The following is a 6,175-nucleotide window of genomic DNA, read 5'->3' on the forward strand; positions in this document are numbered from 1 at the left end:
TCTGTCTGTCTGTCTGTCTGTCTGTCTGTCTGTCGCTCCCTCCTTCAATCACTCACTATTCCCTATTTATTGTTTATTAAATAGTGAACTATATAAAGAACGACCAAACCAAATTCCGGACCCTCACTGAACATTTTACATTGTTGCGTGACTTGCTTCAGGAGATGCCCGTTGTTTTTGTGACGGAGGCAGGGCGCCCGTCACTGTTAACTAACCGAAACTAAAATACTTCTAATATGTCCCTGAAACACAAACAGCACTCAGGAGAATAGTATATGGTTGTATATATGCTGCGTGTCACATTTACACTGTTTAGAAATGGAAGTCCGCTCCAATTTTCCTTCCCAGTTTTTGCGGTGACTTCTGCTTCTTCTTCTCCTCTGGAAAAATATGGTTGCATTGCATTGTGGTATACATGAGTAGAATGTAGGGTACACCACATGTTCACTCAAATAAGCAGAGCATTGTGGGCATTTTATAGTGGACTATGTAGTGAATTAAATTTACTACGAAGAATTTGAACACAACTACAAAAGGGTGAACACACTATACAGGGCAGTATTTCCGTGATGGGGAACGTTTTTTTGAAAACAGCTAGTGTGTCGGGGGCGGTGAGGAAAAGCGTACCTTTAACAGGCAGAATCTAGCATTTGGTGGGCGACCATCTTGGGCGAGAGAAAGATAAAGAGAGACAGAAAATAATACCTAACTATAATAAATACAGACATATGACAGAAATATGACTTGTAATAATTATAGCGTTGGGTGTAATGATGAACAGTGGTTATTATAGTAACAGTAATGATAATAGAACTATGACTAATAACCACGGTAGCAGGTAACACCACAATCTAAAGAAATCTACGAGGCCAGAAAGCTCAAGGACTCCGGGGATGAAGCTAAGTTAGTCACATGCATTAATGGGACATGAACGCATACGGATGGAGAGAGAGAGGACAAGAGAGGGGGTCAGTGTGTCATGGGAAGTCTCCCGGCAGTCTAAACCTATAGCAGCATAACGGCGTTTTTAACTTACTCTTAAATGTGGAGCCAGTCTCTTCCTGAACAGATGCTTGGGAGCTGAAGGCTCTGGCTCATATTCTACTTTTGGAGACTTTAGGAACCACAAGTAACTCTGCATTCTCAACAAATCATCTTGCTGTCTTCACAACAGAACCGGTGCCAACATTGAATAAATGGAATATGAAGAAATCATATGAGAATGCTCTCAGGGGAGGAGTTGGTTTATATTTACAGCGCACAGCAATCCCAACAGAGTAATTCTCTACATTGTGGTTGATATTTTTGACAGCCGAGAATACTTTTTTGGCATTTTAACAGGCCAATAAAAACATCCATTATATTTTCGGGCTAACATTGATTGATGTGTAAGAGAGTGTAACATCTGCCTTTTGCCAGATATATGTCCTCAGTCAGGGTTTTTTTCATAGTTTATTAGCCAAACTTGTTTTGCTCTTTGCTCTTTTTCATATGAACTTACTATGTGTTGCACTTTCAAGTTAATCTTGAAAACAGGTTTAATCGAGTGCCTTAATGCCAATTTAAATGCCATATTTTTTTAAATGAAATCTGAAGGCACCACTTTGACGGGAATGAATAAGAGTGCTGGTAGCAGAATGGATTGGGTCTTGGAAGACCTGTGCAGAACAGACCACAGTTAACAAGTTCTTGATTGACTTCACTTGTGTTGTGATCCATCCAGTTTCTGTTCTTGGATATGTATTCAGCTTTGATCAATGTAGAATTTGTGATACAGGGTTTAGTTCAGACCCACTCTAGGCCAGACAAGACACTACAGACTGCTCAAAGAGGTTGAGAGACCCTGATGGCATTCAATGCACCGCATACCAAGACAAGTCACACCAATCAGTCAACCAGGACACATTCAGCCTTCTGGAAAAGGATAGCAGTCTTGAATACCAGCTCCGACCACATTGAAGGTGTGGTAAACATAATCATCTCAACAGATGTTGCTTGGGTAGAATGAAACAAAAATACATATACAGTAAATGACACATGTTGCCTTTGGCGTGCATAGCTGCCGAAATGGTAGCCCGATATCCCGAGGAGTTACGTTCATATTGGACGACTCAACCCCTGCCAACGTTCAGAGCCAACGCTGGGCAGATGGGCGTCTTGTTTTTTTGTCTGGTAAGTTTTGAAAGCCGGATTAGAGGTTCTGCAGCTGGAAAATCGTTTTACTATTGGTAACATTTTGGTGAATTAAAAAAACGGAGCATATCAGGTTGCCTTAAATGGACATTTTAGGTGCGTGACAAAATCTCAAGTGCACGTCACCTGGCATGCAAGAGAGTCTGACTGCATCTGATCTCTGTGAAGACTTCAGAGTGAGAATTTGACTTATCACTTCCCCTTCATTTCCTTGATTTGACTGCAGTGGAGCTAATAGGTAAAGTCAGTAGGAGAATAACTGCTTCAGTTTAGTTCACGTGTCATAGCACTTTACCCAGTTAGCACCGCCTTCATAGTTTCATGCTCACTCTCACAGCCTGCTGTGGCCAAAACATATGGCCCCTCAGATCTTGACCTAGCTGAACACTTTAGGGTAAGTCGGGCGTGCTATGTCAGCAATAGTATTTTCCACCATCATCAACAAAACGTTAGTTGTTGTCATGGTTTGTGGAGGGATGGTCTCCAACTGAGTTCCAGACACATATTAAATGTTTTGGCGTCTTTTGAAACTACAACACCTTATTAAGACATAATAGACATGTAGTGCTAGTCAGTTTTATTTTGGCAGTTATCTGCAAGTTATAAACACACAAGTTTTTAAAGCCTTCCAGAGAAAGTCCGTAAGCTTTTTTGCAGCAGCGTACAGGGTACTGTTTGCTTAACTTCTTCTTCTGCAGTTTTTAACATGTAGCCATAACAGCTGAAAGGAAATGAGTGTGTGCACATTTAGATATTCCTGCTGTCCATGGTGCAAGTAATGGTTTAATAAAAGTGCTTCCACAGTCCAATAATTTAAATAACTAACAATCTAAACAGTCTTATCAGAGAGTGAAAAGAGATCCAAGTTAAGTTCACAGCAGTGTTAGCTAACCTGGGAGTCTGGGCCCCAACAAAGGGTTGCAAGAGGAATCTAATGGCAGAGATATACTTGCTTTTTAACGACACATTTGCATAGACAACCGTGTAGCGTTCATTTCTGAGGACGTTCACAGCCGGAACGCTTTAACGTGTGATAAATGATCTGAAGTCTAAAGTTTATGCACGTTTAGAGTCGTAATACAGCAGAATTCAGAGTATTAACATAGTGTGACGCACGCACACACACACACACACACACACACACACTAATAATTAGTATGATGTGCAATGGGCTACATGATCCCTGAGGATGTCTAACGTCAGCATTATAATCCACTAATCAATTAATATGTATATTGCACCATACACACGTTGCATACAGATTACTTTTAGCCCTGACCAAAATACTATCACGTCATTATACTGTCCCTCTCATTTCTTAAACAGTCTAACTGCAGAAGAAACACGAGTTGCTAAACCCGTTCTTATTTTCCTTTGTAGATTCCTTCCATTGAAGGACAGCTTTAGTTGGAACTTGTTGTGCAGAGCATGAGTAAGGGCACTGAAGATGCATTCAGAAAAACCTTAAGAATGAGTTCTGTACACAACGGAGCAGCTGATGTCTCCAAACCAGGTCAAAGGACAGGATGCTCTGAAGGACAGCCTTCTACAACAGTTGCAAAACATAACAATCCACATTAAAACGGGACAGTTTAGCCCTCCTCAAATTTATAAACATTGGACACCTTTGTGGCAAAAAGGCAGAAACAAATATTGATATATGGTGATTTAAAAGCAGTTTTTGTGTGCGTACACAAAAACTGCTTTTAAACCACCATATATCAATATTTGTTTCTGCACCCCCCCCCCCCCCCCCCCACCCCCAATCTCTTAAACAACTTCTAACTTGCTAAAAACCTACCAAACATTCCATCATTTTCAGGATTTACCCTTAAAATTAAAGATTTCATTATTTATTACAAAAAAAAAAAAAAAAATGTTTTTGTTGTTTTTCTCCATATAATAAATAATATGGAGATGGGGCTTTGGTGGTTATTAGAGAATTGGATGTGTCAAAGCTTATCAACAAAGCTGATTTGATTGCATTAGTATTTTTAGGGCCAGATACTCACTCAAAAAAAAAAAAGCCTCATTGACTTCTATTAAAACCACGTTTTTATCTCACTGCCTTTACAATATAAAACAATCCATTATGTGGAGATATTTTTTTTAAAAGGTTATTTTTTGGGGGGCTTTTCCCCTTTATTCAATAGTAACAGTGGATAGACAGGAAAGGGGGAGAGAAAGAGAGGGGATGACACGCAGCAAAGGGCCGCAGGTCAGATTTGAGCCCGGGCCGCTATAAAGGACTCAGCCTGAGACGCCCCCCTTACTGGGTGAGCTAGAAGTCGCCCCAAAAGTGGTGAAATGTGACATTTTTACTAAATTCCACCAGATTCAGCCAATTTACCTTTGTAGCCCGATGCATGAAATTATTGTATGATTGCCAGTTATATTATGAAGTGTGTGTGTGCGTGCGTGCGTGCGTGCGTGCGTGTGTGCGCGTGCGTGCGAAGAGCTGCTTGAATAACAGCATTTTCTCCTGCCTTTGTTGTAAACAAAAACAACTAGTAGTGTGTTTATGCACCTGGCAAAATTTGATGTCAGTTTGATGAATTTGATGTCAGCTTGCCACAGCTACCAGAGGACTTCCAACTCTCAGAGAGGTTGCCCACGTCACATCTACGTCGTCAATCTCGGTTGGAGGCTGCGCAGTAACGCTTAACTATCACCGTAAAAGTGCTTCTAATATCCTTCGCTGGTCTCCGTCCAGAGCAACGGGATCTATTGGTCCATTTCTTTAACTGTCTATGATAGCAACCAGTTCATGTGTTGAATTAGTTATTACCTTTTGCTTTTGCTCTTTTATTTTACCTTTGTGCTTTGTTGAATGGTCTCAATGTTTAATTGTTTTATTTCCTGTGAATACTGGTTTACTAGATGAGTAATTTAGTATTTGAAGTAATGCAGTAATGCAGGAAGTGTGCATTTAGTTTCCATAAAAAAGAAGCTTCAGATGCTGTGGACATAAGGCCAGCTCTTGTGACAAAGCACCCCCAACACAGAAGAGTCAACAGTACATTACAATTAAAAGCACATTTAAATATGTTGATTTAAATTTGAAACATAGACTTGACATATTTTGAGATGTTTTTGGTAGGATTTTAACCCTTATTAGACATATTTAATTACAGACAGGCAGATTACTTTCAGCAACAGCTCTGGTTGGGTATGACCCCCCCAGGTCATGATGATTACATGTGCAGCAGAGTAACCCTGAAAGCAACATAGCAAAGTTATTTGGTCGCATGGATGTTGCTTCAATTAGTGGGCTGCTTGCATTTAAAAGGCACATGCTCATTACACAGTAAACATTAAAGAACAAGCAAAGTTTTTCATGTCATGAGGTTTTTGTGGGACTTTTTATCTTGTTCTCACTTTGGGTCAGAGGCTTGAAGGTTTGGTTGATAGGGAGTTGATGAAGGAGTCTCCTTTTCAGTTACTATTTTCATAATCTGCTTTGTGAGCAGCACCAAACGATTGCATACATGTTGATACAGAAGCATGGTCAGCAGAGAGTGTACTTTACCAACCCGGTCTCACGCCAGTTCATAAAACGTAATGTGTCACGTTATTTTGATTTACTGATTTGACCGATTTTCCAACGTGACCATTTCACAAACTGCCCTGGGGTCTCCCGGGTTAAAATTGTGTGTTATTTATTTATTTAAGCTCTTATTCTTTATCTTTTTTCGTTGACTGTCTTTTTTAATTCAGTTGCTTGTTCTATGTGTCATGTGTTTGACTATGTAAAGTTGTACAGTATGTTCCTATTTATTTCTGTAGCCTCGTGGCCAGGTCATGTTTGTAAATGAGAATTGGTTCTCAAACAGTTTACCTGGATAAATAAAGGTTAAAAAAAAAGAAAAAAGAAAAAAATTTGACCCGTCCACCACCTAATCCAACCTCCCTGTGCTACTTTTTGGCTTTGCAATACTACTAGCTACCATAATTGTTCTGTGATCACAAAATAGGCTTCCCA

The sequence above is a fragment of the Etheostoma spectabile genome, chromosome 7 (genome assembly GCF_008692095.1).
Source record: "Etheostoma spectabile isolate EspeVRDwgs_2016 chromosome 7, UIUC_Espe_1.0, whole genome shotgun sequence".
NCBI lineage: Eukaryota > Metazoa > Chordata > Actinopteri > Perciformes > Percidae > Etheostoma > Etheostoma spectabile.